The sequence below is a fragment of the Lepus europaeus genome, unplaced genomic scaffold (assembly GCF_033115175.1).
Source record: "Lepus europaeus isolate LE1 unplaced genomic scaffold, mLepTim1.pri SCAFFOLD_3_1, whole genome shotgun sequence".
NCBI classification, from domain to species: Eukaryota; Metazoa; Chordata; class Mammalia; order Lagomorpha; family Leporidae; genus Lepus; species Lepus europaeus.
The window spans coordinates 5,281,034-5,308,659 of record NW_026909276.1 but is presented as its reverse complement, the minus strand read 5'-3'; the positions used below and the strand labels follow the sequence as shown (position 1 = coordinate 5,308,659).

The 27,626-nt window shown below is 38.0% G+C and overlaps 2 pseudogenes; both read right to left on the bottom strand.

Annotated features, from left to right (window-relative positions):
* Positions 1 to 4,686: 4,686 nt before the first annotated feature.
* On the bottom strand, positions 4,687 to 7,762 carry LOC133755334 (la-related protein 4-like; annotated as a pseudogene).
* A 10,671-nt stretch (positions 7,763 to 18,433) lies between these two features.
* LOC133755049 (zinc finger protein OZF-like) overlaps positions 18,434 to 27,626 on the bottom strand; it is a 190,659-nt pseudogene continuing 181,466 nt past the window's right edge.

Here is a 27,626-nt window from a genome sequence, read left to right as displayed (position 1 = left end):
GGCATGTTTCTAACTCTACCGTTTGGGGCAAGTCCAATTGAGCCTGTGCCAAACTGTACATCTCCTCCCTCTCTTATTCCCACTCTTATACTTAACAGGGATCACTTTTCAGTTAAATTTAAACACCTAGGATAATTGCATGTCAATTAAAGAGTTCAACCAATAGTATTAAGTAGAACAAAAAAAGTACTAAAGGGGATAAAGTATTAACTTGTTCCTTGACAGTCAGGAAAAGGACTGATCAAGTCATTGTTTCTCATAGTGTCCATTTCATTTCAACATATTCCCTTTTTGGTGCTCAGTTAGTTGTCACTGATCAGGGATAACACATGATATTTGTCCCTTTGGGATTGGCTTAATTCACTTAACATGATGTTTTCCAGATTCCTCCATCTTGTTGCAAATGACCATATTTCATTGTTTTTACTGCTGTATAGTATTCTGTAGATTACATATCCCATAATTTCTTTATCTAGTCTACTGTTGATGGGCATTTAGGTTGATTCCAGGTTTTAGCTATTGTGAATTGAGCTGCAATAAACATTGAGGTGCAGACAGCTCTTTTATTTGTCAATTTAATTTCCTTTGGGCAAATTCCAAGGAGTGGGATGGCTGGGTTGTATGGTAGGGTTATATTCAAGTTTCTGAGGAATCTCCAGCAGACTTCCACAGTGGCTTTAGCAGTAGATTTAAGGAGAGAGAAAGAGAAAGAGAGAGAGAGAGAGAGAGAGAGAGAGAGAGAGAGAGAGAGAGAGAGAGAGAGAGAGAATCATTCATCATTTACTGGTTCACTCCCCAAATACTTGGAATACACAAGGCTTGATCAGATTGAATCCCAGAGGCTGAAACACAATGTAGGTCTCCCATATGTGTGTTAGTGTCCTAGTACTTTGGCCATCCCCCCTACTCTCCAAGGCACATGAGAAGGAATCTATATCAGAAGTGGAGCATCAGGACATGAATTGGTGCACATCTGGGTTGCAGGCACCACATGAAGGAACAATCCATTGAGCCACAATGCTGGGGCACTTAAATGGCTTTTGTTATTTGATTTCATGAATGACCATCCCCTATATTCTAGTCTTGTTTACAACCATGCAGCACTGAACATGCCTGATCTCATATAATATCAGGACTTGACAGAAAACAATGAAAACAATATATTTTGGCAGTGGAATTTGCCACAAGGTCCAAGTTGGGCTACATAATTTATTTTTTCTTGCTTATCATTTTTATTAAAATAATGAGAGCAATTTTATGCATTCCATTGGTACAGTTCCAAGGAGAAAATCAGACTTCCCTTGATACCCTGCTTACCCAATACCCCTCCATCTATCACATGTCTTCATCAGGGTTCTCAAAAACAGTTTTAATCCACTCTATGTTCACAGGCTTACTTCACCACTTATCATGATATTCAACAAGTAAAATATAAAACGACAACAGTTATACAGGATTCTAAATATGAGCAAAAAAAATGACAGTCAAATCCAAAGGTTAGACCTGTGCTAAGTAACGAGTTCAAAAAGAGTATGGAGAAAAAGAAAAACTGTACCTCACCAGAAGAGACAAGGGAATGCAAACAATCATGGAATCTAAAAATATCATTTTCACTACAAAACATTGCATTGCAGGTATTCTGTTAGTTAACACAGTTCAGAGCAAACAAAAATCTCTGTCTTTGGGGTACTGACTTATTTACATATTATGGTTATAAAATTCAGATCTCAGTTTACATCACTGAATAGTACTCTATAACGCATATATACAATAATTTTTTATCCAGTCATCTGTTGTTGGAATCTGGTTTGATTCCAAATCTTAGGTTTTGTGAATTAATCTGCAGTGGACATGGAGGTACAGATAACACTTTCATGTGTTATTTTCTTTGAATAAATTCCCAGGACTTGGATTGCTGAGTTATTTTTTATACCTAAATTCAGATTTCTGAGTTATTTCCATCCTAACTTGCAAAGTGGCCAACAAGTTATATTACCGCAAACAGTAGATTAAGGTATCTTTTTTTTTTTGACAGGCAGACTGGACAGTGAGAGAGACAGAGAGAAAGGTCTTCCTTTGCCATTGGTTCACCCTCCAATGGCCACCGCGGTAGGCGCGCTGTGGCTGGTGCACTGCGCCATTCTGATGGCAGGAGCCAGGTGCTTATCCTGGTCTCCCATGGGGTGCAGGGCCCAAGCACTTGGGCCATCCTCCACTGCACTCCCTGGCTACAGCTGAGAGCTGGCCCGGAAGAGGAGCAACTGGGACAGGATCAGTGCCCCAACCGGGACTAGAACCCGGTGTGCCAGCGCCGCAAGGCAGAGGATTAGCCTAGTGAGCCGCGGCACCGGCCAGATTAAGGTATCTTTTTGACTACATCCTTGTCACCATGTGTTTTTTGTTGATTATTGCCTGGGAGCCATTCTAACTGGGGTGAAATGAAAACTCATTGTTATTTTGATTGGCATTTCAATGATGGATAGCCATCCTGATAACTTTTTCAACTGTCTGCTGGCCGTTCGAATTCAAATTCTGGAAAAAAATTCTGTTCATGCCCTTTGTCCATTTCTTAACTAGATTGTTAATTTACTATTGAATTTTTTGGTACTCAAGAAATTCACCTTCATTTATAAATGAGAGGTTTTTGGTACAGTGCACTGGGTTGACAGTAGTGCTTTTTGCTTTTTTTTTCACTTTGACTATATCTCTCCATTATTTCTAGCCTTTAGGATTTCTGATGAGAAATCAATGATTAATGTAATTGGAGATGCTCTGTAGGTAATGTAATATTTCTCTCATGTGCATTTAAGAATCTTCACATTTATTTACTTGAAAGTTTGACTATACTGGGTCATTGTGAGGAATGTTTCTGATCATCTCTATGAGGATTTCTATGTGCTTCCTCTACTTGGTTGTCCCTTTTTCCAATTAAGGGAAATGATCTGTTATTATTCTACTGACTAGGCATTCTATTCCATTCTTTTTTTTTTAAAGTTTAAAAAAAGTTTATTCTCTTAAATCCAATGCATTCACAGGGTGTTAACACTTCTAATGTTTCTCATTTCCACCAGTCGAGCATTATCTAAGTAAACCAAAATAAGCACTTTTTTCATAGGTGTAGTCAATGATCAATAATAGCTTTTTTTGTGAAGGACCTAAACTTCCCCCAAATTTCAGCACAGGTAGTATTGTATGTTTCATTTAGTAGATGACTAAAAACAAATAGTGTATAGAAATGAATAGTTTCAAACTTTGTAAATATATTATACCATGTTATCAACCCACCAAATCAAAAGCAACTGCCAAGCTGAATAAGTTACAAAGAAATAAAAATTCTAGCCTGTAAAGAAATGTGCAGAGTTTTCAAAGCTCTTAACAGTTAGTTACCCAATAATACAGATCTCCAAAGCATAGAGCTGGAAGATGAGTTTCACAGTAACGTAATTTTAACCTCCATTTACATTCATTAATATATTACTAAGATGTTTATGCTATGTCACAATGGTACTTTCCAGTGTTCACAATTTACAGTTTCCATTTGTACATATGTAACTCACTAAGAGATAGTTACTACTATTCCAAACTATCCCCTAAAATGAAAAACAAAATTCCATCTTACATAGAACTCTGAACATGGTGTGACTTAAAACAGATTAATGCAACATGGTTTTTAATATTTTAGCTATTTTCTAAATACCAGCATGTAAACTTGCCTATCTGAGAGCTACAACTTTATTGTCTGAGAATTATGCATTAATTTTGCTCAACCACCTTTCGTAACTCAAAAATTTCATGACTTGCATGTTCTGTCCGAGTGAATTCCAAACTGTGTGTGTTTGTTTTTTTTTTAGAGGGAGGGAAAGAAGGTGGCAAATAGAGTGTAAACAGAAAAAAGTTCTCCTCAAATTAAGCCTTTAAAAAAATTCTCTTCTACTACACTATTTAACACTTTGAAAAGTCAGTTATAATGCTTCTTTCACCTTTAACACTAACACAAATAAATTACTGTAGGGTCAATCTGCCCTTATCACTCTAGAACCTAAAATTCTAAATATGTGAACAGAAGAGAAAAATACTTCAACATGGAATTCTGAAATGTATAACAGTTATATGATTTGACTAGACTGGTCAAAGTAGATAGAAACATACAATTCAGTAAGTGGTTAGTTATTTTGTTTTTTGGGGTAGGCAAAGAATACAGAATAGCAATTTTTTTTTTTGTTTCTCATTTTAAGAGGAAAAGAAAAACCACAGAACAGTTCAAATGTCTTCAGTCCACCTGACACGTCCACTCAGATCGAAGATGAAATTTTCCATTTTAAAATAATCCCCACATGCCGGCGCCGCGGCTCACTAGGCTAATCCTCTGCCTTGTGGCGCCGGCACACCGGGTTCTAGTCCCGGTCGGGGCACCGATCCTGTCCCGGTTGCCCCTCTTCCAGGCCAGCTCTCTGCTGTGGCTAGGGAGTGCAGTGGAGGATGTCCCAAGTCCTTGGGTCCTGCACCCCATGGGAGACCAGGAGAAGCAACTGGCTCCTGCCATCAGAACAGCATGGTGCACCGGCCGCAGCGCGCTACCGCGGCAGCCATTGGAGGGTGAACCAACGGCAAAAGGAAGACCTTTCTCTCTGTCTCTCTCTCTCACTGTCCACTCTGCCTGTCAAAAAAAAAAAAAGAAAAAAAATAATCCCCACTCTTTCCTTGAGTATCAAACTGATTGGTAGTCACATCTCCAAGTACAATCAGAGCTTAACAACTTGTTGAAAGAAATATTAGTAAGGTCAAAAAGACAAACTAAATTTTTCAAACTAAAAAATCTACTCAAGTATTACATTCAATTTTCAAATCATTTATGAACATGACAACAGATTTGGCTTAAATCAATCTTGCACACACTCACACCCACAACAGGCACCCCAGCCACTGATCTGCTTTGCAACACAAGGCCATAGAGTCAGAGATGGCATTCTTCAAGCCAAACTTTAAATAGATTAAAAAAAGTAATTTCTAATTTTACAGAAACACTTCTTCAAAAAATATTTTCTCTCACTCCCTCAACTCCTATACCGAAGGATGTACAATGTTTTTTTTTTTTTTTTCCAAGCTGAATCTGAACCCTCAAAATTGATTCCAGGCAGAAAATCTCTGCAAATTAAAATCAAAAACAAAAATAGAAAAATTATATTTTTATATGCGTATATATATCTATCTCTCTCTCTATATATATATTTATATTTATACTGATTGGAATCCTCCAGCATTTTAAAATCATTTTAGAGATGAATTTTGGGATTCTACTGCTCACAACTCCAAAATCCACAATGATTTAAGGACATTCTTTCTCTTGTTTCCTTCTTGTCTCCCCCCTCCCCTCCAAAACAGTTCAAAATATCCGGCTCAAGTTTAATGGGAAGAGAGAGAAGTTTCCAAATAGTTTCTTGTTTTTCTGTTTTGTTTCTTTTTCTTTTTCTTTTTTTTTTTTACTTTGGTGATCTGGGTGGCACATATTGCTCTTTACCATTACATCGAGTCACTCCCTGAGGTATAGCCCTATGGCTAAACTGGAGTCTCTGTTCCCTGATTTTTCCAGCTGTTCCCTTGGGAATGGTATTGCCTCGGAAGCCAGAATAATCCTTACTAGCCCTCGCTTCTGGTTTTTCATGTGCTTTCTCAACAGACTTCTCAGGAGCTCCATTCTCTTCATTTTTGGTGGAGATACCACATTGGAGCGAAGTTCCCGTAGTGGCTGCACAAGAACTGGAGATGGCTCTTTAGGGGGCTTCTGGCACACTTCAGCATAACTTAATTTTCGGGGTTCCTGTAGAGCCACAGTGACAGCTGAATTTATGTTACTGCTACAAGGTGAAGAAGCATTTGCCCTGGATGGCTTTGCAGTACTTGGGGAAGAACCTGGTATATTTGTCTGGTTGACAACATCCTTCTGAACAGTGGAGTCTTCTATTAGATCCTTTTTCTTTCTGAGTTGTGCTTAACACAGGAGGCTCAGCTGTACTCGGAGGACTGGATTCCTACTGAGCTGCTGGGCAGGAGTGCAGTCTGTCTGCTCATCTTCTGCAGGCACTGGGCAACTCACTCTCAAGTCGTCATTATCCTTTTCTTTGTAGACACCTTTAACGACATCAGACATCCTATTCTCCAAAACAAGTTCACCTGACATTCTTGATGAACTTCCAGGTAAAGGAGGGAAATTTGAGGCTAGTAAGTCAAATTTCGGTGTGGGAGGCTTTGCTTCCGTGCTGGAGGAATGGGGTCTTGGGATCCTGTCTTCTTCTCGTTGTCTCCGACCTCTGAAAAGTGTTCTCCTGCCTCTACCAAAGTCCCCATTCTGTTTCACCTGCAAAGTGGGAGCCTCCTTTGGAAGGAAAGTTTGCTCCTGGTGCCCTGTTACTACAGGGGTAGGCCGTTCAGTTGTAAAGTTCCTTGAACTAGACCTGTTCAATGGTCCATCCCCCAATGACACAGAGCCATCTGTTGAGTGTTCTGAACCACTAGATGACCTAAAATGAGGCTTCACACGATTTTTTTGGAATGGTTGACCCATATTCATAGCAGCAGCATTTGTTTTAAAAGATCCTGGTGAATTAAAGCCATTCATAAAACTACCATTGGGAAAGGGAGCCAGTGGTGTTTCAAAGTAAGGTGCAGGATTTGGAGACCAAGACTGAGGCACAATACTGTAGACTGAGTACTGCTGGTGAGGATTATATACAGGCTGCATAAAGACTGGTGAGGCATATTGTGCTTGAGTTTGAATGGGCTGATTATACATACTAGCATCCATTAATCGATAACCATTCTTTGCAAAAAAAGTATTGATGGCTTTTATCCTTGCCATGATTGGCTTGCCCTGAAAAGTTTTAACTTCTTCTCTTAAGTATTTAAAAGCCTGCTGTGCATCTGTGTCTGACTGGAAGGTGATATACCAGTTGCTATTGTGTGCAAATTCACAGCTTATCAATTTGGGACAGTTTTCATTTTTGAACAGAGCTTTCACTTCCTCTACTGGTGTTGTTTCAGGAATCTCTCTGAGGATCACAATACAGCGCTTATGACTTGGTTTCACTTTCTCGCCCTTCTCATCAACTTGAACCATGGGAGAAGATCTCAATACTTCAAGAATTAAATCTGGGTCTGTGGTCAGCTTTTTTATTTCTTCCATGTCCAAATTGGGACAAATTGATCACTATCCATCTGAGATATCAAGTAAAGATCCTTTGACAAATTTTCTCGTGAGAAACAGAATTCTAATTGTTTCCTCAGACATTCTTTTAGCTCTTCTGTGGAAATTGCTGAATTGCCTTCCTCAGAAACATCATATATTTGGTAACTCAGATCTTCTGGTCCTAAAATCATTCCATCAGTGGACTCTTCAATGCCTGTAGAATTTCTTGTGGTTTCACAAGATGAAGAATACATTACTTCATATTCCTTACACATATCTTCTGAAAGCTCTGTATTTCCTTCAGGAGGGGACCCTGATGTGGCTGCTCTATCAGGCCAAGAACCTTCAGTTCCATGAGTTACAGGAGTGGCATCAGGATTTCCAGGAGGAATTTCTTGCCATACTTTGGCATTGGGATTTAAACCAGTTCCTTTAGATGTTACCTGCTCCACGAAGAGCAACATGTCTCCCTCGGCTCGGCTCGATCGTTCCCGCCGCCGAGACTCCAACCGGCTCACAGGCCCCGAGCCTCAATCCCTAGGATAAGGACACTCGTCTCTCGCCCCTGCACCCGGCAGTGGACCCCGGCATTCTATTCCATTCTATCCTTTCACACCTTCAAGTACTTCTAGGCACACATATTTCAACATTTGATAGTATCACATAAATCCCAAATGGTAGTTCACTGTTTCTAATTTTGCCTTCTCTTTTCATCTGGCAGATATATTTCCAAAGATTTGTCTTCTTTTTTTTTTAAGTGGTATTTAGTTTAATTTCTTTTTTTTAACTTTTATTTAATGAATATAAATTTCCAAAGTACAGCTCATGGGTTACAATGGCTTCCCTCTCCCAAAACTTCCCTCCCACCCACAACCCTCCCCTTTCCCGCTCCCTCTCCCCTTCCAATCACGTCATGATTCATTTTCAATTCTCTTTATATACAAAATATCAGTTTAGTATAAATTAGGTATCGATTTCAACAGTTTGCCACCATATAGCAACACAAAGTGAAAAAAAAAATACTGTTGGAGTACTAGTTATAGCATTAAATAAGAGTGTACAGCACATTAAAGGCAGAGATCTTACATATTATTTTTTAAAAAATTAATTAATTTTCTATGCCATTTCCAATTTAACACCAGGTTTTTTTTTTTTCATTTCCAATTATCTTTATATACAGGAGATTGATTCAGTATATAATTAGTAAAGATCTCATCAGTTTGTACCCACGCAGAAACACAAAGTGTAAAAATACTGTTTCAGTTCTAGTTATGGCATCACTGCACATTAGATAACATATTAAGGACAGATCCCACATGGGATGTAAGTACACAGTGACTCCTGTTGCTGACTTAACAATTTGACACTCTTGTTCATGGCGTCAGTAATCTTCCTAGGCTCTAGTCATGAGTTGCCAGGGCTATGGAAGCCTTTAGAGTTCGCTGACTTTGATCTTATCCCGATAGGGTCACAGTCAATGTGGAAGTTCACTCCTCCCTTCAGAGAAAAGTTCCTCCTTCTTTGATGGCCCCGTTCTTTCCACTGGGATCTCACTCACAGAGATCTTTCATTTAGGTCTTCTTCTTTTTTTCTTTTCCATGGTATCTTGGCTTTCCATGCCTACAATGCTCTCATGGGCTCTTCAGCCAGATTCGAAGGCCTTAAGGGCTGATTCTGAGGCCAGAGTGTCATCTAGGACATCTGCCATTCTATGAGTCTGCTGTGTATCCCACTTCCCATGCTGGATCCTTCTCTCCCTACTTGATCCTATCAGTTAGTATTAGCAGACAGTAGTCTTGTTTGTGTGATCCCTTTGTTTCTTAGACCTATCCAAGCCATCGAATGTGAACTGAAATTGATCACTTGGACTAGTGAGACGGCATTGGTACATGCCTCCTTGATGGGATTGTGTTGGAATCCCCTGGCACATTTCTAACTCCATCATTTGGGGCAAGACTGATTGTGCATGTCCCAAACTGTGCATCTCCTCCCTCTCTTTTCCCACTCTGAAATTTAACAGGGATCACTTTTCAGTTAAAATTTAAACACCTAAGAATAATTGTGTATTAATTACAGAGTTCAACCACTAGTACTAGAACAACAACAACAACAACAACAAATACTAAAAAGGATAAAGTATTACATTGTACATCTAGAGTCAGGACAAAAGCTGATCAGGTCATTGTTTCTTATAGTGTCCATTTCACTTAACAGGTTTCCCCTTTGGTGCTCAGTTGTCGCCGATATGGGAAAACAAATGATATTTGTCTCTTTGGGACTGGCTTAATTCACTCAGCATGATGTTTTCCAGATTCATCCATCTTGTTGCAAATGCCTGGGTTTCATTGTTCCTTACTGCTGCATAGTATTCTATGGAGTACATGTCCCATAATTTCCTTATCCAGTCTACTGTTGATGGGCATTTGGGTTGGTTCCAGGTCTTAGCTATTGTGAATTGGGCTGCAATAAACATTAATGTGCAGATGGCCTTTTTATTAGCCAAATTAATTTCCTTTGGGTAAATTCCAAGGAGTGGGATGGCTGGGTTGTATGGTAGGGTTATGTTCAGGGTTCTGAGGAATCTCCAGACTGAATTCCATAGTGGCCTAACCAGTTTGCATTCCCACCAACAGTGGGTTAGTGTCCCTTTTTCCCCACATCTTCTCGAGCATCTATTGTTGGTAGATTTCTGGATGTGAGCCATTCTCACCGGGGTGAGGTGAAACCTCATTGTGGTTTTGATTTGCATTTCTCTGATTGCTAGTGATCTTGAACATTTTTTCATGTGTCTGTTGGCCATTTGCATTTCCTCTTTTGAAAAATGACTATTGAGGTCCTTGGCCCATCTCTTCAGTGGGTGGGTTGTTCTGTTGTTGTGGATTTTCTTGATTTCTATGTAGATTCTGGTTATCAACCCTTTATCTGTAGTATAGTTTGCAAATATTTTTTCCCATTCTGTCGGTTGCCTCTTCACTTTCCTGACTGTTTCTTTTGAAGTACAGAAACTTCTCAATTTGATGCAATCCCAAATGTTAATTTTGGTTTTGACTGCCTGTGCTCCTGGGGTCTTTTCCAAGAAACCTTTTCCTGTACCTATATCTTACAGGGTTTCTCCAATGCTCTCTAATAATTTGATGGTTTCGGGTCGTAGATTTATGTCTTTAATCCACGTTGAGTGAATTTTTGTGTAAGGTGAAAGGTATGGGTCTTGCTTCAAGCTTCTGCACATGGAAATCCAATTTTCCCAGCACCATTTATTGAATAGACTGTCCTTATTCCAGGGATTAGTTTTGGATCTTTGATCAAATATAAGTTGGCTGTCGATGTTTGGATTGATTTCTGGTGTTTCTATTCTGTTCCATTGGTCTATCCATCTGTTTCTGTACCAGTACCATGCTGTTTTGATGACAACTGCCCTGTAGTATGCCCTGAAATCTGGGATTGTGATGCCTCCGGCTTTGTTTTTGTTGTACAAGATTGCTTTGGCTATTCGAGGTCTTCTGTGTCTCCATATGAATTTCAACATTATTTTTTCCAGATCTGAGAAGAATGTCTTCGGTATCTTGATTGGTATTGCATTGAATGTATAAATTGCTCTTGGGAGAATAGACATTTTGATGATATTGATTCTTCCAATCCATGAGCATGGAAGATTTCTCCATTTTTTGGTATCCTCTTCTATTTCTTTCTTTAAGGTTTTGTAGTTTTCATCGTAGAGATCTTTAACGTCCTTGGTTAAGTTTATTCCAAGGTATTTGATTGTTTTTGTAGCTATTGTGAATAGGATAGATCTTAGAAGTTCTTCCTCGGCCGTGGCATTGTCTGTGTATACAAAGGCTCTTGATTTTTGTGGATTGATTTTATATCCTGCTACTTTGCCAAACTCTTCGATGAGTTCCAGTAGTCTCTTAGTAGAGTTCTTTGGGTCCCCCTCCTCGGTTCCCGCGCTGGCGAGAATCTGTGGCTCTGGCTCCTCTCCCGCCGCTCGGCTCGTGTTGGTTGGTTTTCCACGCGGTGGGCTCCCTGTAAGTCCTCTGTGTCCCATCCACAAAATCCGGAAGCGTTTCCTCCGCAGGTTTTTTCTTGAGTCTTTTCCTGAGGCTACAGTAATTCCACTTTTATGAAACTTTATTCTCCCAAACTAAAGGCGCACATCCTCACTATCCGCCATCTTGGCTCCGCCCCCTCAGATTTGTCTTCTAACTTGAATATTCTTTCTTTTCCCATACCTAATGTTCTGGTAAGGCTTCCTACTCTATTTTCTATTTGATATATTAAGTCTTTTCTAATAATTCAGTTTGATTTACCTTCTATACCTCTAGCTTTTGATAGCATTTTTCATTGATGCCATGATTGAATATCTTTATTCTTTATATTTGCTTTTCTAAGCTTCCCTAATGGGTGAGGGAAACAGAGCTCTGTGCTCTCCCTTCTTGCAGTTATCTGGCCATCCGGACTCCTGTTTGTCTTCCAAGTTGAACCCAAAGTCAGTCTGTCAGTTGTTACTCAGATAATATCACAAGTGACACCTTCTGCCTCATGCACCTCTCAACTTGCTATAAGAAGACGGCATCTCCCCTTTCCACAGGCTGAAAGAGTCAACAGTGGTGTCTCAACTCATTGCTGCAAATTTGTACCATCCACACTGCTCCACAGTGTCTCTCTCCTTTATGTAGATTTTCCACTGCAAACTTCTCTGTAACTATACTCTAGGAATAAAGTCCTTCCACTTTTCTTCCATCAAAACTTCAATGAAAAGTTAAACAAAATAGATAAACCTCTAGCCAGACTAACAAGAAAACGTGAGGCAAAACTCAAATAAGTTATATTGGAGTTGAAAAAGAAGACATTACAACTGAAAGCACAGAAATGCAAAGGATCATAAGAAACACTTAGAACTATATGCTAATAAACTGGAAAACCATTAAGAAATGGATAAATTCCTGGAAACATATAACCTACAAATATTAAGACAGAAAAGTATAGGCAATCTAAACAGATTCATAAAAAGTAATGAAATGGAAGCATAAATCCAACATCTTTCTTCCTGGAAATGACTGGGACCTGAGGTTTTTACTACTGAATTATAGAAAATATTCAGAAGAAATAAGTGCAATACTTTTCAAACCATTTGAAAAATATCGAACAAGATGGAATTATGTCAAACGCTTTATGTGTATCACTTTGTTACCAAAACTGACCAATGATGTGGGACATAACTATCCAATATTCAATCATTTTTGTCAATTATGGGATATTAAACTTACTCATTCAGATTTCTGAATGTGAGCCATTCTAACTGGGGTGAGGTTTTGATTTGCATTTCCTTGATTGCTAGTGATCTTGAACATTTTTTCATGTGTCTGTTGGCCATTTGGATTTCCTCTTTGGAAAGATGTCTGTTGAGGTCTTTGGCCCATCTCTTGAGTGGGTTGTTTGTTTTGTTGTTGTGGAGTTTCTTGATCTCTTTGTAGATTCTGGCTATTAATCCTTTACCTGTAGCATAGTTTGCAAATATTTTTCCCATCCGGTTAGTTGCCTCTTGACTATCCTGTTTCTTTAGCAATACAGAAACTTCTCAATTTGAAGCAATCCCAATAGTTAATTTTGCTTTGACTACCTGTGCCTCCAGGGTCTTTTCCAAGAAGTCTTTGCCAGTGCCTAAATTTTGCAGGGTTTCTCCAATTTTCTATAATAATTTGATGGTGTTGGGTCATAGATTTAGATCTTTAATCCATGTTGTGTGGATTTTTGTGTAAGGTGTAACGTAGGTGTCTTGCTTCATTTTTTGCATGTGGAAATCCAGTTTTCTCATCACCATTTGTTGAAAAGTTTTGTCCTTGCTCGAGGAATTGGTTTTAGATCCTTGATCAAATATAAGTTGGCTGTAGATGTTTGGGTTGATTTCTGGTGTTTCTATTCTGCTCCATTGTTCTATCCATCTGTTTCTGTACCATGCTGTTTTGATTACAACTGCCCTGTGTATGTCCTAAAATCTGGTTTTGTGATGCCTCTCACTTTGTTTTTGTTGTACATGATTGCTTTAGCCTTTTGAGGTCTCCTGTGTCTCCATATGAATTTCAGCATCATGTTTTCCAGATCTGAGAAGAATGTCTTTGGTATTTTGATTGGTATCGCATTGTGATATGAGCAGTATTGCTCAAGAGTAAAAAGTTATTCATATGCACAAGGGATATATGATATTTCCTGCTCTTCATGATGCTTATTTCTGCATGTTAATGACATGTTTGTTGACTATCAACTTACTGGAATTGATAAATAAATATGTACTTATCCTTTTCTAATAAAACTGCTTATGGATTTGTTCAATTGTTTAACGGTTGAGGCTGCTAAGTCTGATGATAAAACTGTATGACAGAATATGTAGTTTTTTAGTAATGACACTACAGCTCTTAATCATTGTGTAATTTATCGTTTTGTTAAATAAAAAAATATTATGTGCACTAATAACTCTCATATATTATGTTAGCATTTTATATTAATATTTTATATTCACAAATGATGATGAGTCTTCACATAGATTTTTGTAATGTAGAGTCTGATTGGTTTTCTTCTACCTACACTGTACTTGTTTTCATAGTAGCAAAATGTTCTGTGCATTATACATTGCCTAAGTACTTATTCTATCAAATAACACTCTACCTGTTAAGGCAACACTAACTGACATATTATTTATAACATTTATAGAATAATACACAAGATATTCACTTCAGCATCATCTTCTACTAACATACTAAACTAGTTAATGTATCTTTGCATTGTGTTTTGGTTGGTCTTGTAGTTAAGTTTTTTCAACTCTAGGGAAGACTAAAAATGCAAATGGTCATTCATTTTCAATTTGAGTTTCGATTATAGACCTTTGCATAAAGTTACTGCTTCACAAGAGCACAAATATCAAGGTTACTGGATCTCTAACATTCAGATGATATCTGGTTAGGTTACACTTGGATAATGTCCTGGGAAAATGTTTTTTTTTCTAAAAGTGGCATTACAAGTGGTTTTAAGTTTTTTCTATTGAAGTTTTCTGATGAAGTTCAATTATGTATGTTGACTAAATTTATAAATAGGCTTCTTTATCTAACATAATCTCATCTTGTCTCCAACTGTGTGTAACTACTATACTTTTTTAAAAAAAGACTCCAATTGTGGTGACCATTTTGTCATAGCAGTTTAATTCAGTGCTTGAGATATCTGAATCCCATATGCTACTGTTTGGTTTGAGTTCTAGTGGTAATTCTGCATCTTTGATGAACCTTCCTGCTAATGTGCCTGATAGGCAATGGATGATGGCCAAAGTGTTTGCATAGCTATTACCCATGTGAGAGTCTTGGAAGGAATTCCTGGGTCCTGATTTTGTGTGATATGTCTTAAATTTTGTGAGCATTTGAGAAGTGAAGTCATGTATTTAAAAAAAAAAACTCTGTTTCCCTCCCTATTTATATCTTACTGTGCCTTTTAAATAAAGACAGAAATCTTATAAAAATCAGAGAGCTTCGTGTGGGTTTCAAATAATAAGATCACATCATATACTCTGCCCTGGAGAATAAAATTTGAAAAAAATGCAAAGTGCTGAAAAATAAAAAGATAAAGCAAATATACAAAAATGTAAGAGATGGTCATAAAGAATACCCACTTTAACAATGGACCCAATAACTTTAAAATCAGTGGTGTTACTACAGATATATAAGGGACACTTCATAATAACAAATTTTTAGATAAAATTATATATATTATATACATATATATGTATATTTCCTTAACAGAAATGCTCAGCTTTATATGAAAAGAGGAGAAAAATTCTTCAGAAACAGTATTTGGAGATGCCAATATCCTACCTTCAATAATGAACAGAATAACTATGAAAAATACTGAATAGGATAATGAAAACTTGAAAATATAAAACAACACAGTTAATTGACCAATATCACACCATTCAAGAAAACAAGCATTCTATTCAAATATGCATGCAACATTTTTCACAGGAAACAATATGCTAGGTCATATATGGCATACTTTTCAATGACTAAAATAATTGAAAATATTTTCTGAACAGAAGTGTGAACATTTGGCCTGTTTTTATGAAAATTCTTGGTATGCCTAAGTAGAAACCAGAGTGGCAGAGTTCAAGTCTTGGCTCTATTGCCGTCCTGTTAAGGTGAGTGTTGAGAGGAAGCAGGTAATGTCTCAAGTAGCCTGGTCTCTGCCATGTGAGGGAAATGGAATAAATTTCTGGATTTGAAGTTTTCCCAGACCAACCTCACCTGTGGTAGATATCCCAAAGATCAAATCATTAGCTGGGCAAAACCTCTCTCTCCTTCTCCTTTTTTTATCTTTATCTTTTCCTACCTCCTTCCCCCTACCTCCCTCTCAGGTTTTCAATTAAGTATTTATAGGGGCCAGCACATTGGCATAGTGGGTAAAGCTGCCACCTCAATTTCCAGCATCCCATACGGGTGCCAGTTAGAGTTCCAGCTGCTCAATTTCTAATCCAGATCTCTGTTTTGGCCTGGAAAAGCAGTAGAAGATGGCCTGAGACCTTGTGCTCCTGTACATTCATGAGATACCTGGAAAAAGCTCCAGTCTCCTGACTTCAGAATGACACAGCTCTAGCTGTTGCAGCCAATTACGGAGCAAACCAGTGGATGGAAGACCTCTCTCTCTCTCTCTCTCTCTCTCTCTCTCTATCTCTCTCTCTGTGTGTGTGTGTAACTCTTTCAAAAAATAAAATCAAAACCCTTAAAATTATTCATATTTTTTAAATCTAGAAAACCAAAAACAGAAGGATAATTAAGAAATAGAAAAATATGTGGAAAATAAGCATCATGTTCTTAAATGTTAAATGGATTATGGAAAAATCACAAGAGAAGATGGGAACATTAGGGTGTGATTAAAAGCGAAATTACATTATAAAAAGATCATGTTGATCTAATAGGGACTGATGCATATTATCTATGCATCTAACTGGAGGTCATTGGAATGTAATGTGGTGTTTCTCTCATGCACATCCTTGTAGACTTAAATACCCATCTCCATTGGTGCTTCCTGCTCTAGCTGGGCTGCCAAGGAATACAGTTTCTGCATCAAAATTCAGAGAAGAAACATAGGATAAGATCTGTGAAGTCTAATGCATTATTTTAACACCATGAAGAGTGTGTCAAATCATCCAATACTCCAAAATACACCCTGTCCTCTTATTTATGAAGTTTTCATCCTCATAAACTGAGATGCAACTAAAAGTTATGTAGTGGCATCACTCTCTTGTGAGCAAGGGACAACTATGCCCAAATGCACACTACCCTCCTCCATCATTGGTTGATTCTCTTTGATATTTGGAACTTTTGCTGACTGAGAAAGATTCAATGGGAAATGATTCCTCTGCTGGAAGGAATTTCCATTATGGGACCAAGGATAGTCATGCAGGGTAGATGATCCTATAACTCTCTCAAATGGATGTGCAGAGTCTTGGTTATAGCATTGTGTTGGAGGCCAGTTTGAAGACTTTAACACCCACAAGTAAGCTGACAATTTTCATATACAAAATTATCTATTTTTGTGGTTGGAAGTTGCAGGGTTGAGGCACAGATTGGTATCCAAAGGTTTCCAGGGCTGACTTATCCCAGTGGTGGGAAATAATGTAATGCTCCAGGTGTTAATTATGAATGAACTCAGTGGGAATCTTAGCAGTTATTTCAGCTGCTTCCCAACTTCCGGTAGCCATTAACATGCCCCAGGGGTGTGCTGTTAAACAACTCTCTTGAAAGGATGTACCTCATACAATACCCAAGGTGAGAGACAGTGACTAGTCACCACCCATGTTTGTTCAAATGTTGGTAAGCAATTGTCTGCAAAGCCTTGTGCCTCAGACCAACAGCATAGGGCTGAGACAAGAGGTGTGGTAGGAACAGAGCAGGGGCTACAGTAATTAAGTGGCAAAGGAAATAATGAAACACAAACTGAGACATGTCTGGGGAACAGAGTGTGCTACAGTGCCCTGACATTGTTGATCCAGGCCCACTATACAGAGCCCCCCATGAATGGTTATGGTGATTGGCGTCCAGATGCCAGCATGTCCCATGAGACAAGAGGTCAGAATCCAAATACCCTAGAGGGCCTGCATATTCAGAAGCAGGAGACAGGTTTCAGGCTCCCTCTGTTGTGCTAGTATGTTTGAGGAAGTGATAGATTCAGGAGCTTGTGATCCTCACCATGCTTACATGTTTGGGGATTCAAGCACGGACAATAACTCACACACATACGGGATGCACGAAACAATGCCTTACCACACCACAGCACAATCAATGGGTGGAACTATGAGGCCTGGCACCAGAAGTGGTAGATGAAAAGATCTCTTGTGGCAGGAGTAAAAAGGTCTTAATGATTTTTCCATGGTGTGTTTTTCTTCCCTTCATCTGGCACACATCGTATCTACATGTGATTTACTCCTAGTAGTAGTTCCATATGTTACCTCCCCTCTGCAAGAGTTTAGGATTCAACTAATAATTATGGCAGAAACAAAATAAGTCTGACATTTTACTTAAGACATCACCAATGTCCACAGCAGATTTCAGATTGTTTTGACTTCTTCCCAATAATCAGAATGTCACTGGATTATGGATCAATGGGCCATTAGAATAAAAAATTGGAGGTAGACATTAGAAGAAATAGAAATGTCTAGCTGTAAGAGGGGCAATGGTAATAAAAAGAATCCTCAATCAATGTATGGATGCTTTTTCAGTTCCCTCATTTTTTTCAAATTCTCAGTAATATCATGGCATCTTATGTATCTGTGACTAGCACACACATGATGAATTCTGCAAATTGTTATGGCATTTGGTTATGAGGGGAAGGCTTAGATTTCTGATGGATGAGATGACTCTGTAGCAGTGTTAGGTAGTTCTTGCTGGCATAATCCTGGGAGATGCAATGAAGGGCTGGAGTTTGAGTAATGTGGAGCTGCAATGCAAGTATGGAAGTCCTCTGTTCGTGGTGCTACTAACTGTGTGTATCATTTCCAAGGAATTCATCGAAATAAAACAGGTCAGAAACATGCCAAATGAATCCAATCAAGTCAGAATTTAGTTACAAAAAAGGAGTAAATCACTACAATAAGGTGGAAAGAAAATTGTCCAAGGAACAAAAGTGAAAGTAAATACTGATGGGGTCGGAATTATAACCAAAAAAAAAATAAGCTCCTACTTAGAATGCATACTGGAATCCCATATCAGAGTGCTAATGGGCTTCATGAGCCTGATCCCTACAAATGTACCTGGGAAAGATATCACATAATTGTTCTAATAACAATTGTGTCAAAGACACAGATGGAAATCAGGAATCCTGGCTTTGGTCTGGTGGAGATCTGGTTTTTGCAGCCATCTGGGGAGTGAAACACTGGAGGGATGATATATATGTGTATTTATTTTCCACTCTCACTTTTCCTTTAGAGACAATTTTTTTAAAAAACATTGATTTGATTATTTGAAAAATATATAGACCTACACACACACACACACACAGAGAGAGAGAGACAGAGAGAGAGAGGCAGAGAGAGACAGAGACAAAGTAGAAAGTGATTCTGTTTTCTGGCTCACTCCCAAAATAATCACAATGGATAGAATTGGGATAGGCCAAATGCAAGAGTTTGGTACCCCACCCTTGAATCTAGTGTGTGTGATAGGATCAGCACTTGGTTCCCCAAATGCATTATCAGGGATCTGGATCAGAAGTAGAACAGTGAGGAATTGAACAGGAGCTTACATGGGATGCTCATAGCACAGGTAACAGATTTAACCATGTATGACACATTGCTAGCTGTAAATTTTTTTAAAAAATAAACACAGGCTAATCTCAGGGAGACTTTTGTGGGCCATATGTCACCCAAACACTGACAGCGTCTTCTCTGCAACTGATACACAGATATAGTAATCTGAGCAAAATTAGAAGGCCTTCAGAGAGGCAAATAAGTGATTGTCAAGACTACAGATGTCACAAGTGTCACTGACCCATCTGGACAAAAGGTCCATCACTCAAAGTGAGTGTTTTGTTTTGTAGTCATCAAATGAGTTAATAGAAATGCCTGTGGTTACATTACTAGTCTGTAGTAGACTAGTGTTTGGAAAGACAGAAAAATGGCAACATCATTTAATAACATTGTAAATGATAAAGATCACATTTCAAACACAAGAGTGTTAAAGAATTCATGTTTATTTGTTATCAAAATTAAAATGTGAAATCAGAGCTCATTTACATTTTTCCACTCAACAATGGGAAACCAGGTGCAGTGTGCATGTCAAAGAGAAGTTAGGTTCTAAGAAAATTGTATGATTCTGATATACAATGTTACTCTCTCATGTGAATTTCTTAGTACTTGCTGAGGTGTGACATTCAATACAGAGTTCCCCAGATTCATTACACTTTTACATTGTTTTCTATGTGTCTTGCTAATGCTTTCATAGGGTTTTCCCTCCATATCAGTTCTCTGGTATATGGTGATAGCTGATCTATGATAATGAATTTTTTCTATATTTATATGCTTTTGCATCTCTGATTTCCTTAAAATATGCTGAAGAGCAATTGCTGAGGAAGAATTTTTCAGTCATTGCAGTGAATACTTGCTTTTCATTTCTGTGGATTTGATGTCCATTGCAGTATAACACTTGGCAAAATATTGCATCCAAAAATTTATTTCATGTGTTAATTTTGAGACTCTGTGAGGCTTGAGTTATGTGAAAATACACTTTCACACTCACTAGATTCATATGGTTTCTCCACTGTGTGAATTTTCTGATGTCTAATCAGTGCTAACTCTCTGTTGTGTAATGAATACTGACCTTTGCAAAAAGGTTTTTCCACATTTATTATACTCATAAGGTTTCTCACTTGTGTGAGTTCTATGATGCTTTAAGGGATTGGACTTTGAACTGAAGGCTTTTCCACACACGCTGCATTCCTAAGGTTTCTTGCCCATGTGAACTCGCTGATGTGCAATGAGAGCTGACCTCCATAAAAAGGCTTTTCCACACTCACAACATACATGAGGTTTCTGCCTTGGGTAAATTCCTGGTGTGTAATGAGTTCTGACCTTTGGGTAAAGACTTTTCCAGACTCACTACATTTATGAGTTTTCGATCTTGTGTGAATTCTCTGTTGCACTATGAGTTGTGACTTACAGCCATAAGCTTTCCCACACTTATTACATTCATAAGGCTTCTCCCCTGTGTGAATTCTGATGATGTATGAGGTCAGAGTTTGAGCAAACGGCTTTTCCACAACCATTACATTCATAAAGCTTCTCCCCTGTGTGAATTTTCTGATGCACTATGAGTTGTGACTTACAGCCATAAGCTTTTCCACACTCATTACATTCATAAGGCTTCTCACCTGTGTGAATTCTCTGATGCTTTAAGAGGTTGGATTTTGAGCAAAATGCTTTTCCACACTCATTACATTCATAAGGCTGCTCCCCTGTGAATTCTCTGATGATTTATGAGGTTGAATTTTGAGCAAAATGCTTTTCCACACTCATTACATTCATGAGGCTTCTCCCCTGTGTGAATTCTCTGATGATTTATGAGGTGTGACTTCTGGCCAAAAGTTTTTCCACACTCATTACATTCATGAGGTTTCTCCCTTGTGTGAATTCTCCGATGCACTATGAGGTATGATTGATATCCAAAGGCTTTTCCACACTCATTACATTCAAAAGGCTTCTCCCCTGTGTGAATTCTCTGATGATTTATGAGTTGTGACTTCTGGCCATAAGCTTTTCCACACTCACTACATTCATAAGGCTTCTCCCTTGTGTGAATTCTCTGATGCATTATGAGGTGTGACTTCTGGCCAAAAGTTTTTCCACACTCTTTACATGCATGAGGTTTCTCCCTTGTGTGAATTCTCTGATGCACTATGAGGTATGATTGATATCCAAAGGCTTTTCCACACTCATTACATTCAAAAGGCTTCTCCCCTGTATGAATTCTCTGATGAATTATGAGGTTGGATTTTGAGCAAAAGGCTTTTCCACACTCATAGCATTCATAAGGCTTCTCCCCTGTGTGAATTCTCTGATGCATTATCAGGTGTGAGTTGGGGTCAAAGGCTTTTCCACACTTATTGAATTCATAAGATTTATTCTGTGTGTTAATTCTCTGAGGCGCTTTGAGGTGGGATTTCCTGCAATATGTTCTTCCATATGCACTGCAATCATAAATCTTTTGTCCTGTGTGAATTCTAGTGAGATCTAGCTCCTTGGAAATTATTTTTCTACATTCATTGCACCCATAGAGATTTTCGCCTATTTGAATTCTGTGATGGATGGTAAGGCTAGATTTACAAATGAAAGATTTACCACAGTGGATACATCCATAATGACTTTTTGCTTTGTGCAGTAATTGATTTCCTGTAAGATCTGATTTGTTATTGAGAGATTCCTCACAGTTCAAATATTTGTGGAATTTCTCTCCTGAGTATGTTGGTTGATGCTTACTGAAATATGTATTTTTAAGCAAAGTTTTTTTTTTCAGCCTGAGTTGTTTTTCCAACAAGGACAGTTAATTTGTTGCAAGCATCTCTGATACAAAGATTCTCACATTGAAATAATATCCTCTTCCTGTGAAAGGATTTCTCTTTCCCCCTGTATTCAACAACATGCTGCACTGTGTGAATCTTTTTATGCTGACTAAAATCTTCCCAGCATTGGAGTGAGTCCACATGTGCCTCAGGGTCGGCGTGTTTCTCTCTAGCTGGCATTTCATCAGGCTTCCTAAGGAGAAGTACATTCTGAAATAAATTATATCTTTCAGGTTTCTTTACTGGACAACTTACCTTTTTTATCAGGTTTACATATGGCCATAGATTAATTTTTTTGTTAATTCAGCTATTTTATTATTTGATATACTACTTTTTGTGTTTATAGCTTGCCTGAAGCTTATCTCTTGATTTTTCTTTGTGGCTCCAAACAGTGTATATTTTCTGTGGACAACTGAAATGAGAAAAAAAGCAACCATACTCCTGAACCACATGTAAGTGTTTTGGGAATGCTCATAGAAGACAGTTAAGTTTGTTTCTACCCTATATAATCATAAAATTTTAATATAACAGTAAAATGTACACATTTATTACCATTAGATGATTTCCCCTTAATATAATAATATAATCAACTATACAAACGGTTCTCGCAATGCTAAATAACATTTTAACTTCCTGAACTTTTTATTTAAGTGGCTGGAGCAGCTGAGGATGTGTTACAGTTGGCCAAGCCACTGCTTAGCATGCCTGCATCTTGTAACAGTGCCAGTTTGACTCCTCGCTACTCTTCTTTCAATATAGCAAACTGCTATTATATTCTGGGAGACACCAGATTATGATTCAGGTTCATGGAGGTTTGTGGCAATCATCCAAACATGAAAGATTAATATACAGTTCCAGATTTTTTTTCTTCAGGGTGGCCTAAATCTAACTGTTGAAGACATTTGAGAAATTAACTTGTATACAAAAGATATAACTCTGTCATTTCTCTATCTCTTACTGCCACTATGCCTTTCAATTAAATTATAACATGCAAGTATTTTAATAAGTAGGAAGACAATGAGCAAAAATGTTCTCTCTCTGGTGGCAGCAGTAAACTGAGTGCTCTCAACAGTCATTTGTTTTCCCTATTTTTTTTCTGCAGTTTTTTTTCTGATTTAAATGTCATGTGTTGCGCCTCTCTGATGATCTTTCAGCTTTGAAGATGGAAATGACTTTCTGGATCACTTACTTGCAAGTGCAGAATACGACTATCCCTCAATCAGATCCATTGGCTAAAAGCATGATCTCTGTCTATGATTGTTTCGTGTTCAGTTTTTGCAGGGGAATGCGCATAGGCATCCGTGGAATTATTCATGTGAGACAAATCATTTTACATGTACTCTATTATTACTGCTTTCTCCATCTTTCTAAAGAAACCTGAGATCTTGATATTTTCATTATCATAAAAGAGAGAAATATCCCAATGCACCATCAGGGGGATGCTCTCCATCCAAGTTTAGGGAAAATGCTTCTGCAACTCAAGTTGTGCACCACTTCTTGAAAATCATTTTCTACCTCATTCTGAGATTAACAGACCTTGTATTATCCTTTCGCTTCTTGGTGTATGCATACAAATGTTGAAAATATAAAGTGAAGGCTGTTAATTTCTGTGTTGGAAGGTTAGTATGCTTCTATTTTCACAGGTGTCTAAGTCTTAATTATATATATATAACTATATATATATATATATATATAATTTCTTTCATGTTTTTAATTATATTTAAAGAGATAGTAGATGATTATGTGGCAAAATAATATAAACTGATAGCCTTTAACACTGGCATCCCATAATGAAGTACTGGTTTAAAACTGTTCTTCCCCATTGTAATCCATAAGCTGTACTTTGGAAATTTATATTCATTAAATAAAAGTTTAAAAAAATAAATAAAACTGTTCTTCCAGATCCTGGCTCATAAAATAGAAAACAGTGGAAGATGGCCCCATTACTTGGGCCCCTTCCACTTCTGTGGGAACCTAGATGGAGTTCAAGGCTGTTGGCTTCACCTGGCATGATCCTGAGCATTGTGGACATTTGTTGAAGTAAACCAGGAAACGGAAGGTTTTTTTTTTTCCTTCTGGCTCTCCTTGTCTCTGTCATTATTACAATCTTTTAAAAAGATATAGAAAAATATATGTCTAAGTACAAGCTCCCTCTCAACAAATGTAAGGAATTTAACATTATTCCATGGGTTTGTTTGGGCTTGGAAACCAAAATCAACTGATTCATTTATGTAGCAGATAACCACATATTTCCATATTACTATTACAGTTTCTACTTAGCACCATGATTTCTGATGTCACAAACAGGCTTGCTATGAACCATCTTTTGTAATTTTCTTATTTATTTCATTGTTTCAGAGATACATAAGCAGAGACAAATAGAACTCATTCACTGGATTATTTTTCAAAAAATTGCAAAGACTATCATATTATACATTTTCATTGTCATTTTAGAGAAGATAATTAAACAATAGACAATGAAGAAAGAGAGAGAAGTAAGAGAGCTTCTATTCACTGGCTTAGCCCTCATATTTATGCAATAGCATGGATGATGCCTAATCAAATAAAGGAGTGAGGAATTGAACTCAGCAAGCCAAAGAAAGCAGTGCTTATGTTCCAGCCAATTAGTAAGCAATGGAAGACTTAAAATAATTGATACATTTCTGAAGGAACCCCAGGATATGAATGTAGAGAGAAGGATAAATTAGTATGTGTGTGATCTATAGAACCTAAGAAATGAATTTATTGGAAACTGAGAGTATTCAAATTTTTTTTAATCTAAGAAAATATTGGGGTTAGTGTTGTGGCACACCAGGAGAGTTAAACTACTGTCTGCGGCACTAGAATTCCATATGTGTGCTGATTCAAAACCCAGCTGTTTCACTTTTAATCCATGTCCCAATCAGTTGGCCTGGAAATACGGCAGAGGACCTCCTAGGTTCTTGGATCCTTGTACCCAAGTTGGAGTTCCAGATGAAGATCCTGGAAACTGATTTGGCTTTGCCTAAAGTCACTAATTGAAGCCAACTGCAGAGCGAAAAAGCAGATCAAGTCTCTTCTCTCTCTCCCTCTCTGTCTCTCTGTCTTTCCCTCCCTCCCTCCTTCTTGTTATCCTTTATTTTTTGTGACAGGCAGAGTGGACAGTGAGAGAGAGACAGATACAGAGAGAAAGGTCTTCCTTTGCCGTTGGTTCACCCTCCAATGGCCACTGTGGCCGCGTTACTAGTATCTCACTAAAAAGGCCTTCTAATCCTTTCTCCCTCTCCATGCTTTCAGGAACTCCTTGAACCCGAATGTTGGTTTTTTCAATAGTATCCTGCAGATTCCTGAGAGTATTTTTTAGATTTCTGATTTCTTCTTCTTTTCTTTGATTTGACTGTTTCCTTTCCTGTTCTCTGTCTTCTAATTCCGATATTCTATCTTCTGCTTCACCCATTCTCCAAGGTTTGGAGAAGGACAGAGACATCCTAGTACAGGAAGCTCATAGAATCCCTAGTAAACATGATCAAAAGAGATACTCACCACGACACGTCGTAATCAAACTCACCACAGTGAAACACAAAGAAAAGATCCTAAAATGTGCAAGAGAGAAATGCCAGATTACTCTCAGAGGATCTCCAATTAGACTCACAGTGGACTTCTCATCAGAAACCCTACAAGCTAGGAGAGAATGGCGAGACATAGCCCAGGTACTAAGAGAGAAAAACTGCCAGCCCAGAATATTATATCCTGCAAAGCTCTCATTTGTGAATGAAGGTGAAAGAAAGACCTTTCACAGCAAACAGAAATTGAAAGAATTTGTCGCCACTCATCCAGCCCTGCAAAAGATGCTTAAAGATGTGTTACATACAGAAACACAGAAACATGGTCACCAATATGAAAGAAGATAAAGGAAGCAAACCTCACACCAAAAGATCACAGGAGTCTCAAACCATATATTAGAAAATATCTTTGGCAAATGACAGGGCAAAGTTACTCCTTCTCAATAGTCACATTGAACGTTAATGGCCTGAACTGTCCAGTTAAAAGACACCGATTGGCTGATTGGGTTAAGGAAGAAAACCCATCTTTTTGCTGCTTACAAGAAACTCATCTTTCCAACAATGATGCGTACAGACTGAAAGTGAAAGGCTGGAAAAAGATATACCATGCCAACAGAAATGAAAAAAGAGCGGGCGTAGCCATCTTAATATCAGACAACATAAACTTTACCACAAAAACTGTTAGGAGAGACAAAGAGGGGCACTATTTAATGATTAAGGGATCCATTCAACAGGAAGATATAACGATTATCAATGTATATGCACCTAATCACAGGGCACCAGCTTATTTAAAAGACTTGTTAAGGGACTTAAAGGGAGACTTAGACTCCAATACAATAGTACTGGGGGACTACAATACCCCACTCTCAGAGATAGATCAACAGGACAGAAGATCAACAAGGAGACAGTAGATTTAAATGACACTATAGCCCAAATGGATCTAACAGGTATCTACAGAACATTTCATCCTACATCTAAGGACTTTACATTCTTCTCAGCAGTACATGGAACCTTCTCTAGGATTGACCATATACTAGGCCATAAAGCAAGTCTCAGCAAATTCAAAAGTATTAGAATGATACCATGCAGCTTCTCAGACCACAAAGGAATGAAATTGGAAATTAGCAACTCGAGAATCCCAAGAGCGCGTGCAAACACATGGAGATTGAACAACATGCTCCTGAATGAACAATGGGTCATAGAAGAAATTAAAAGAGAAATCAAAAATTTTCTGGAAGTAAATGAGGATAAAAGCACAACATACCAAAACCTATGGGATACAACAAAAGCAGTGTTAAGAGGAACGTTTATATCAATAGGTGCCTACATCAAGAAATTCGAAAGGCACCAAATAGATGAGCTTTCAAGTCATCTCAAGGATCTAGAAAATCTGTTGCAAACCAAACCCAAACCCAGTAGGAGAACAGAAATAATTAAAATCAAAGAAGAAATCAATAGGAATGAATCAAAAAAAAATTACAAAAAATCAGCCAAACGAGGAGCTGGTTTTTTTTTTTTTGAAGAAATAAACAAAATTGACACCCCATTGGCCCAACTGACTAAAAAAAGGAGAGAAAAGACCCAAATCAATAGGATGAGAGATGAACAGGGAGACGTAACAACAGACACCACAGAAATCAAAAGAATCATCAGAAATTACTACAAGGACTTGTATGCCAGCAAACAGGGAAATCTATCAGAAATGGACAGATTCTTGGACACATACAACCTACCTAAATTGAACCAGGAAGACATAGAAAACCTAAACAGACCCATAACTGACACAGAAATTGAAACAGTAATAAAGGCCTTCCCAACAAAGAAAAGCCCAGGACCCGATGGATTCACTGTGAATTCTACCAGACATTTAGAGAAGAACTAACTCCAATTCTTCTCAAACTATTCAAAACAATCGAAAAAGAGGGAATCCTCCCAAATTCTTTCTATGAAGCCAGCATCACCTTAATTCCTAAGCCAGAAAAAGATGCAGCATTGAAAGAGAATTACAGACCAATATCCCTGATGAACATAGATGCAAAAATACTCAATAAAATTCTGGCCAATAGAATGCAACAACACATCACAAAGATCATCCACCCAGACCAAGTGGGATTTATCCCTGCTATGCAGGGATGGCTCAACGTTCGCAAAACAATCAACGTAATACACTACATTAACACACTGCAGAAGAAAAACCATATGATTCTCTCAATAGACACAGAGAGAGCCTTTGATAAAATACAACACCCTTTCATGATGAAAAATCTAAGCAAGCTGGGTATGGAAGGAACATTCCTCAATACAATCAAAGCAAT